At 38.5% G+C, this 11,092-nt stretch overlaps 1 long non-coding RNA gene across 1 annotated transcript in view; it reads right to left on the reverse strand.

Moving 5' to 3' along the window:
* LOC136009253 (uncharacterized) overlaps positions 1-5,901 on the reverse strand; it is a 34,969-nt gene extending 29,068 nt beyond the window's left edge. The window contains exons 1-2 of the long non-coding RNA XR_010610436.1: positions 5,838-5,901; positions 3,424-3,517 (exon numbers count right to left, since the gene is read on the reverse strand). This is a non-coding gene — a long non-coding RNA (uncharacterized LOC136009253). The remainder of the gene's footprint in view (positions 1-3,423; positions 3,518-5,837) is intronic.
* Between the last annotated feature and the right edge of the window lie 5,191 nt (positions 5,902-11,092).

The raw sequence follows: 11,092 nt of genomic DNA on the forward strand, positions 1-11,092 counted from the left end.
TTGATAACCCCTTGGCTGCAGAGAATAGCCAAAACCATGAACTCTGAAGACTGCCCCAAAAGCTAGAGGAAATAAAAATAATTGATTTTCATTACAAATTTTTAATTGTTACTGTTAATTATAGACTGTGACTGCTGGTGCAATTGGGCTAGCAAACACCTAAGCAAGAAGGCATCCTCTCCCTCCCTAATAAAAAATGATGCTCCATGGCTGTGTCTAAACTGCAGATCATCTTACTTTATTTCCCCTGGCCTGGTTCCCAGGTATGCATCCTTGGTGTGCTCCAACCAGACCTCATCCTTGCACAGATTTCCTTTAGAAGATAACCCAATTGATAGCTGAAGATAGATCATTGCAACCTGTGGTAAATCTGTTGGTCTGCATAATCAAGATACCAAGATTAAAGCCACACTACCAATTGTCTCTGCTGCAAAGTTTAGACAATATTTTATATAAGTAATTGAGTAAAACTAATGGGGTCTGGATTCCCATGAACTTGTACTTGTGGTTGGATTCTGTAATGTCTAATGAAACCCAAAAGAACTCTGTAGAATGTTCATGATGCCTCTCTTGCACAGATTCCCAGAAGTCTAATGCACCAGTTCACCTTGCAGTCACTTTGTCAGCATAGCTACTAGCAACAACTCTTTTGTCTTCCATACTTTCCTAAGGCTTGTGGACACTTCGTTCCTTCAGAAATACTACTCCTCTGATAAATTTTGCTTAAGTTTTCTGAGAGTTAGGCCTTCATGAGGTTGTCTGGAAAGACAGATAAACATGGTCAAAGACAGACACTATGATCTCATTAGCCTCTTCCCTAGGAAATCGAGAGAAAAAAGATAGCATGCTTGTGGAATTATGTCCTGAACATGTTTCTGTCATGTGGGTAGTTCTTGGTTTTAATATAAAACACCTACTAAATTAAACCTACTGTGAAAGAATACAACTTATTTTGAAATGTGTGTCTGAGTACTGCAGCGCTTCTGAACTCAGTTTTTAAGACACTGACAAGAATGTACAGTATTTTTTCCCAATCTATTTCAATTACACTTATATAATGGAGAATAATGGTAAGATTAGTCTATTTTATCATGATTAAAACTTGATTAACATATTAAATAACCATTGTACACTAATTAACTCTGTTAAATGCAATGTCCAATACATTGTTCTACTTCTGTAGACTTCTAATGAAAAAGCTATTATCACGAGTATGATTACTTCTTTGTACAGGGCTTTTAGGATCTAACAGAGTTTCACTCTGGGTTGAATACCTAAAGGTATGATTTTGACAGGTTACTTGGCAAGACTTTATTTTGAAAGAAATTTGTTGATAAGTTACAATATAAACAGAAAAAATACATAATTTAGGAGAGAAACTCCAGACTTGCCCTATGAAATCTGAACACTGTCAGGATACAAAATTTATATCTGTATTGTTTAGAAAGAACAGTGTGAAGATGAATTTTAGATATCCTTCCAGTTCAATTAGGTAAAGTGGCATTACAGTATTTTACAGGATGCGCAGATGAAAAGCTATCAATAGTGATTTGTCACTATTTCACAACTATGGACAACTCCAGGCAAGGCTTTTAACTAGTAGTTAAAAACTATTGTGTCTACACCTTGCAGTGACTTTTTTATTCTACTGGAAGCACTTTAAATGTCTAGTTCCCTGTGTCACAAGCACTCAGAGGAACTCAGAGATACGTAGCCTGCTCTTCCTGTGTTGCAAACATCATCTCAAAATACAAAATGGAAGCAGCAGTCCCTGTAAGCCAACCCATTTATGACAGGTTTTCAGCCAACTCTTAAATACAGCGGGGTGGGGGGGGGGGGGGGGAGGGGGAGGTAGGGGAGGGGGGAGGTGGGGGAGATGTGCAAAAAAACATATGGACAGAACTGAAATTATTAAAAAATGGATTTTTAAAATCTGCCCATCCATTTCATGTAACGTTTCAAATGTGCAATTACTGATGACACGAAGTGCTCAAACCCAGGCTCGTCTAATGGAGCACTTAGCTGAGTCACCTCCACTTTCTCAAAAGCGGTGCACTGAAGGGACTCGTGCACCTCTACATGCCAGTTTAGATGCTATGTATAAAAATAAAATGGCAGAATCTCTTGCTGTGATAGAAAATAGTAACAGCTGCATATGCTGCAGCCAATAAGAGGCACAATTGTACTTCAAGAAGAGATATGAATGCACAGTTGGAATCTGCCTGTTTCTTCCCCACCCTGGTAGCATGTCTTTTCCTGCTTCTCTTGTTTCGAATCTTATAACCTGACAAAAACATTGCAAGGTGGCAAGCAAACTTCAGCTTGATGTTATACAGTGCCTTTCTACATCACTGCATCTACACAAGAGAGACCTCATGAAGAGCAGAAGCAAACACTACGTCAGGCAGCCTCAAGCTCCTGGCCCTGAGGCACAAAGGGCCAGGACCTGAGGGCGATAACATAGTTAGCAGGGCAGGGCTTCATCAGACAGGTTACATGTGCCATTATTCTTAAGCAAGACAAGCAGAGCAGGCCCAGGGTTGGTGGCCCGCTTCAACAAAGAGATCATCAGACAAGTTTAAGGTGATGAGGCAGGTTCAAGGTCAAGCCAGGAAGTCAGTCCACAGATCAGGACCGGGTCTGGTGGCGATAGCTAGGATTAGACAAAGCACAGTGGTCACTGGGAAGGTCCATGGTGAAAGGCAGGTGCAAGGTCAAGCTAAGAAGTCAGTCCACGGGTCACAATCCAGATCAATGGGGCCCTTTACCAGGCACAAGCAGGCATAGATGTAGCTGAGCTGGGGACAGGCACACCTACAATATAGCTCAGGCAGAAACTAAAGATCCTGGACTGAATTTAAATAGGATTCCAGACACCATAGGTAGAGGTTACAGCTAGAAACCCCATACAAGGGTGGTCAGGACCATTAAGAACTAGTGCACTGAGGGCCTTGACATAGTGCAAATGGGTCCTAGGCTATTTGGGGGTTTTTTTGCAAAAGAAAAGAATGTTATGCTTTTGAAGAAACACTTAAATGAACAAAGGGTGCTCACAGGCTTAAAAAAAAAAAAGTGCACAGAGCATGATACCTCATGTACCTTTCTTATTCATTTGGCCTCACCATAAAGACTGTACTTCACATCTTGGTAGAACAGCATCTTTGCCATACACCAGATACCATGCACCAGACAGTGATGATTACACATCTATCAGTCACTTTCACTAGCTGCCTGGAGTTCTGTGTGCAAGAGATATAAAGGTGCCACATAGCAGCTTGGCTGCCTATGCCTTATAGTGCTGCCTTCAAGAATACTCCTGCATCCCAACCAGCACCAACAGAGCTCCTCCTCTATCATATCACCTGGGTACATCCAAGGGGAAGATCTCCCTTTTGTCACATCATCGCACATGTCTGTGCTCACCGTGTGATCAGATAGCTGCACTCTTTTTCTCCCTTCACCTGATCCAAGGCAGGCCGTTGCACACATTAGGATTCCAGGATGCTGAGAGGTCTGCCTATGTGGGATGCAATTGTGATGAATATTTTCATACAGCTCAACAGAAATGTAAATGTCAGCAACAAGTATCTTTGTCAGCTTTCCAAAGAATGAACAATATACTCATTCATGGTCAAAAGGGATTGCCTCTGCACATGATCTCTGCCTTCAGGCTTTAGGACAATGCCTTTTTAGTGGTCTCCATAAAAAACTTTGGTTTAAATTATGTTACTAATTGGCAGATTTTTTTAATTAGCACACCAAATGACAACCTTAGTGCACAGGATATACAGTCATTGGTTTATACTTTGAATTTCTTTTATTGCATAGAGTAAAAGAATCAGCAAGAAGAGGAACCGGTTACTAGAAAAGCATGATAACTACTTCAGTTCCCAGGTATAAACATACAGTAATTAATCAATCAATGTAGCTCACATACATCAAGGAAAAGATACAGTATATATGATGAAGTCAGCATAATCCTTTTTTATAGTTTTATGAATGATCTAATGTTGTAACTTGCTCAAGTTACTCCAGATTTACAGCAATACGTAAGCAGAGAGTAGAACTAGAACTGAAATGAAAGAGCTAATCCACATTAATGAAAAAAAGGCAATGATTTCTGGTAAACTTAAGAGAGTTTCATACTCATTGTGGAATAAAAAAGCATCATGAGTTTCCACAGTCAGAGCTTGAATCAGAAAACCAAACTTATTCAGGAATGACCCTTAAAAATTAATTATGTATTCATGCCCATATAACTTTAGCATATGTTTACAACCAACCATTAGCTTCAATGCATATGGGAATACAAACAAGTTCTGGTGAATTTAGGAATAAGTTAAAATGGTCAAATACTTTTAACCTTTGACTACTGTTTTAATGAAAAGTGTTATCATAAAGGACATTTTCAGAAATAATTAACTACTACTAGGGAAGCACTTTCAGACCTCTGATAAACCACTTTATGTGTCATTCCTCCCCACCCTTTGCATTTCCAGTACATGATTTTTGGCTATGGCTTCATCAGAATGTTTGTACATATATAATTGTGTGTGTGTGTGTGTGTATGCGTGCACATTGTGTGAATAAATTTATTGTTGTCTGCAGCTGTTAAAGGTAAACTTCAAGAAAATAAAGTTCAGCTCCTAAGTCCAAATGCAATCCTCAGTATCTGAGCTACAAAACTGGAACACACATTTATAAAAAAACAGTCTCTTTTCAAGGCCTCAGAATGCCTTTTTTTCTTCTCTGTGTCTTTTTTTTTTTATTTATTTGATTTTTAATTACACGCCTTCAACTTGCAATCTGGAGAACAGGAATAGAAAAGAGGATATATTGAACTGAATTTAGAGACAAAAATAAGTTCATATGAATTTGGAGTCCACAAACTCCCTGTTTGGTAGCAGCATATGCTTCATGTTAAAGTGTGTGCTCATCAGCTAGCTCCCTTATCCATAGGCTTAAATTGGAAGTTCACAGAAATAAGTTATTTGATTCCTTGGAAACAATTAAACTGAATCAATCTCTAATTATCTTTGGTCATGTTCCTTACATTAATTAAAAAAAACACACCAAAATTTATTATTCCATAACTGGGGTATCAGTTGAAGAAAGGTCCATGCATTTATGATTTTGAACACTGCTTACTTCCTTTCTCATCTGAAGGCTTCTCCTGATGTGTGTGTAGCTGTGTGGCACCAATTTCAGAATAAGCTGCTAAGTCAAGGTGCGATCTGTTATATAGACAAGCTCACTGCACTTTTTTATATCTGAAATACCCCTGGAGGTTTTTACCATTTCTCAGTGTCATAGATGTTAATCTTTCTGCAGCTGAAATCCAAATTTACTGAGCATAGAGTATCTCACTTACTTCAAGTACAGTACACAATAATCACAAGAATCCTATAAGCAAAACTACAAGAAACAAGCCCACAGTCTACTGAGGTCAAGGCCCATCATAAAGTTACATTATTTCAAGATCACAAGTTCATTCATTTCTTATGACTTTCCTCTCAAAATGCCTTCTCTAAGGAAAAAAAATAATCTAATAAACTATTCCATAATAGCAGCAAAAATAATTTTAAATCTCATATTCCATCTTAATATATCAGACTGATATTTCTTTAAATTATTTTAGAAGTCATAGTAGCACAAAATTGATAAAAGAAAACTGTATATAATGAAGCCAAATCAAAGCCTCAACATCTCTCAATACAATCCAAAATGAAATCGTGATGCTTCAAACACCAAAAGGAGGAATTAGAACCTGCTTAGGCTGAAAGAACTTTGACTAAACTGTTGATAGGTATTTTAACATGTAACTTGTAAACTCATACCTCCCAAATACTCAAGAAAACATCCCTGTAGTCCAAACTGACTCAAAGGTCTGTGACTCAAAGCATTTCTTCAGCAATGAGGTTAAATCATTCACCTGAGCTGAGCTGAAAAACACAGCCACCTGTGCATATTGCCCCTAATCACACTGCTTTTGTACTTGAACAAAATCATACCTTGCTCACGCCACCACAGGCAGTAACTGAAAATGAAAAGAACCTTGGGGGGAGGGAAGGGAGGCTGAGACACAGACACTTTATAGTCTTCAATAAATGGTAATGGATTCATATTTAAAGTTAGGCTGACGCTACTGCTAAACCACAAGATTGGGATTCAGGAGATTTGGGTTTCATTGCTGCCTGTGTCATAGACATTAAATGTGATTTTAGACAAGCCATCAAAACCTTAGTTCAGTTAGATACTAACACACATATTCACAAGATATGAATTAGATACTTATGTTAGGCAGGTGCTTAAAGCACTTTGCTCAGTCAAGGCAAACCTTACCCTGCCTCCAGTTTTACAGCATAAAATGGGAATAAAGGTGTTTCATACACATCTTTCCTCTTTCAACTGCCCACATTTCAGAGCAAGGGCCCTTCCTTATTTCCTTGTCCCTCACTTTCTTTGTACATCACATGGCACAAAAAGGCTAGATCATTATAAGGCCCAGAAACCTTTAAATAAAGTAATACAACAGTAAGCACTCGGCACACACTGCATACATTTCACACCAGAACTATTTCTTAGTATTAGCAACAACCTTCGGTAAAAGACAACATGTCAGTGTGCTCTCAGGGAATTTGGATAGTTTTCTAATTAGTTTCTGAACATTTGTAGCACAAACCAAACATCAGCAAATTATGCTTAGAGTACTTTGGAACACTTCCAACCTCATTTTCTTCTCCACTCCCTCTTCTTTTACTAGAAGAGGCAGATATACTGAAAAATCTCTCAAAAAATGTTTCTTTAAAGAACACTTGCAGAAATAGCCATCTTTTTACTAAACCTTATTCTTTCATGCTCAGGGTTTGTCCTCAGCTGATCTTGTTTCAAGTCAAGAAGTGACCCACAAAAATGCAGAAAGCAGATATTCTACACTCCCTTCCTAAGAACAGCATTAAGAGCCTTGTATTCAACAAAAGTCTCTCAAGAGCGCTTACCAGATAGGGAGAGAGGAACACAAAGAAATTATTCATATACTATTACCTTTAGTATTTTCAGCATTACACTTAAAATGAGCACTTCATCATATAAAAAAAAAAAAATCCATGCTACCTATAAAATTTTACATTGAAAGAAAACAAATCCACTAAGTAATGCAGGACTATTTCAGAATATCTATCACACTGAGTCACAATCCTACTTAGGTGTGCCAAATTTAATTCAGGACTTAGGTCAAAGGTCAGAGTAAGAGTCTCATTCAAAGTCCACACTGCAGTTCACAGCATAGAGGCAAGATGTTTCCTTGCACAACATTGGAGGAAGTAAGGCCAGTGTTGTTGTAGAGGGGGTCTAAAACACAACAGCTTTCTCAAACAACCCATAGTATTTGCAGATTTAGGAGCTAAAAAGAGGCCAATTAATTCTGAAAAATTACCTCACCTAATATTCAGATAATGTCATTAAGAAAACAACACCAACAGAAAACCCTTCTCCCAGAACTAGTTGTGGTGACTGCCTTCATAAAATTCAGAGGTGGTCTCCACAACAACATCAAGTGCTGCAGTACAAAGCAGAGACTGAGGTTGCCAAATCAACCAACAAGATCCACCTACCACACCACTACTAACTTGAATTCCACTTCCATGTTTAACATTGTCTTTACTATGGTCTAGTGCTGTCTTCATACTACAGCATCTACAGAGCAACATCTTTCACTAGCTCAGTTACCAGTCTCCCAATCTAGACCCTGTAAAAGTCATTACGGTAATGTAATTTCTAGTACTTGCATTTTCACTATAGCAAAATCTCAGAGGGATCAGACCCACTTATGGTCTTAACTAAAACTAGCCATCTGACTTAATTAACATTTAGAATTCATCAAACCTTGCAGGGCTCATACTGGGCTCTGGGGCAGCTTGACAGTGCTCACACTGGGATCCTGCTGGGTCTATGTATCCGGTAGCAGAGTTATTCCACCAGATGACATTCTTGGTGTGAAAGCAAAGGAAGGATGAAACTAAAAAAATCAGTTTCACAGTATCTCTGCATCATGCGACAGACCACATATCACAGGGAGCACAAGAAGCAGAAATCCTGGAAGCAGCAGAAGCCAACAGAGATGTACATCGCCTGTGTAAGTTTGCTCGATAAATTTTAGCCCAACAACAGTTGTGCCTTTGTTAAATACCTTTCTGTGTAATACAGAAAGTTCTGAATGTACTGTCCTTTCTCTACATATATGCATATTAATACTAGTAGCAGTATGAAGCTTTGTTTCTCTGAAGGTACCACAGACCATGGAAAAGAGACTTTGATTTGGGCCATCCAAAGTATCTAGATTTTTCAGGACTTAAGTTCTGTGCTCAGTAACAGAGCACTGAATGCTCCAGCATTCTGGACTGTATTGGCTGCTTGCAGGATCTGGGGCAGACCTATGCAACTATACCTTAATTTTATTTTCATGATCTTTTCATAGCATATACTACACAAGCATGCTTTGCATTTCTTCCTTCTTTGTACCTGAGTGGCACCCAAGTAATACTCAAGCAACCACCAGAGGTACAGTATTTTTTTTAATGAACTTAATGCGTGATGGTTTGATTAATTAGACTTTATGAAGTGTTTTATTTTTCTGCACTATGTGAAAATGCAAGTGAATGCATAAACCCTAATCATTAAGCGCTAACCTGAGATTAAAGATATCAAAGATGTTTAAATTCAGCAATATCAAAAAAAAGAAAGTCAGTTGTATAAATATACTTTCCCAACATGCAAAGTGCAATATAAATGCTAACTTCAAACATTTACCATGACTTTTCCCCACAATTTGAATTCTTACCTTCCTGAAGCATCAAGAATTATCTTGCACTTCGAGGTTCTCTGTTCTTTAGGGAGTCAATTTCTTTATACTCTTTTTTTGTTTTAGAAAAGGAAGGACCATAAGTCCTGTAGTTTGTCATATTTGAAGACTCTAGTATTGTCAAGACACAAAGCCTGTACATTCTTTTTACTGTATACCAGTTGCTGCAGGCACTGAGAAGGGGAGGTGCAAGTGCATGAGAAAGGCAAAAATGCTGAATTCTGGCACAGGTCTTTCCTCAGAGAATATTCATTTCCTATGGGACAAGCAACATATTTGGTGGCAGTGGAAATCTGACAACTCTATCTATCAATCCAACTGAGTTTATCACGAGGTTTAAGCATTTCTTAACTGTCAAACTAAAACATGAACCTAGAAATAATAAACTACATTCTGAAATAACTGCCAGAAAGCACACATGGAAAAAAAAAGATACAGAAGATGACTTCCAAACCATAAATAATATTTTTGCAGTCATGCTTGCATCCTTATTCCTGAAACCAATTTAGAAAACAATTGGACAGGGCACCCTGGGAATAAAGAATAATTTGCCATTAGACTTTAATGTGTGATTACTTAGTAATGTAATTGAAAGCATGACTGTAGCACATTGCCAGCTTTCTATTGCCGGGAGATTATATCGTAAATGATACTGAGTATTTCAAACCATTTTTTTATTCCATATTTGTTGTGACAAGAAGTTTTGCTTAATATTTGAATTCTTTTTTCTCAAATGCTGCAGGATCAAGGGTTTGCAGGAAGGAGGGGTGGAGGAGATAGCTTCAGTGTGTCATATTTCGTCATGTTAATCATGAAATAACTAATTACCATGATTGCATTGGGAGATTTGTGGAAATGGCCAGTGATGTTTGAACGTGGGTATATATAACTGACACAGTGATGCACTTAGCACTCTATTTATGGCTCTTATACTGTGATTCAGAGTAAAATCTGAGAGCTATGTGCAACCTATGTCTGAAGAAGGCTGCACTGACAGCAGAGTTGCAGAAACTCAGGGCTCCGCTTTGCATGGCCTCACTTGTCTTCACGGGCTTTCTTTCAACAACTGACACTCCAAAAGTTCACAAGGCTTTACTGGTAAGGGGAGCTTGTCCCCCCAGATCACCCGATATGGCTAAGTCACCCTGCTCTACACAACTCCTTCCTTCTCCCCACCCATCTGGTTTGCACAAATTGCTGTCAACATAAAACAATGAAGAGTTCAAGGTTTTTGTCCCACTCGGATTTATGCCCACGTAGACTGGGGGATAAATCATGCCCTGCTTATCCACATTCAAAGAACCTATGTCACCCCACACACTGGAGGTACACTCCCAAGAAACTTGCCCAGCCCTGTAGTCCCCTTATGAATGCAGCATATGCAAACTCTAGCAGGCAAATTCAGTAGAACTATGTTGCCACAGAACTATCATCAAATGCTATATCATGCATATCTGACTGCTTGATGCCTTTGGAAACCCTAAAATATGCATTTCAAATTTTAAGTCCTGAGGTTCCTGGGATTTAAAAGCTATTATGACCAGAGAATCCAGGAGGAAACTCTGAGGAACTGAAATTCACAGTGATTTCCTTTCCCTTGCAGCCCATTCTTACACGTTTTTCATCAACAAGCAGGGAACAAAGCTTGAGTAAGGATTCTGGCATTTGGCTCACAGACTTTGTTTTGTCTTTATCCTATTTTACTGAATGTCAGATGACCACAGAGGCAATACAGAACTCCAAGAACAGCGGATGTTTCAAAATAGGATTTATTGTTCAAAGGCAACTGTCTCTCTTTTTTGTCACACCACCGGTACCGGAGCCAGGAAGGAAAGAATAAAACAATAACTGCAAGGTGGCAAGAAGTCTTTCCTTGAGAGGCTGATTCTGGGCTTTCTCTACAGTAGAAAACATGACTGCATCTTAAAAGCCCCCCTTCAAGTACAACATGCAATTCATTTTTCAAGAAAAACTTTTTATTACAAGACTTCTTATAAAACTTATTTGCTTCCCAGCTGCTTTTACATAGTTTCTTAAATTGTTTTCACAGTACTGAATGATCGTAACAAACCAGATTACTTCCTTCTAATTTGTCCTGGTGACCTACTGTATACGTTAATAAAGGGATATTTTTTCTGCCTGTAGCTCTGTTTTCACTGTAGAAAGCTATGCCAGTTGCATTAAAATACTTTTAACCTATTCAGTTCATGATAGTGGAAGTACCAGAGCCTT

Source organism: Lathamus discolor, chromosome 2 (assembly GCF_037157495.1).
Source record: "Lathamus discolor isolate bLatDis1 chromosome 2, bLatDis1.hap1, whole genome shotgun sequence".
Taxonomy (NCBI): domain Eukaryota; kingdom Metazoa; phylum Chordata; class Aves; order Psittaciformes; family Psittacidae; genus Lathamus; species Lathamus discolor.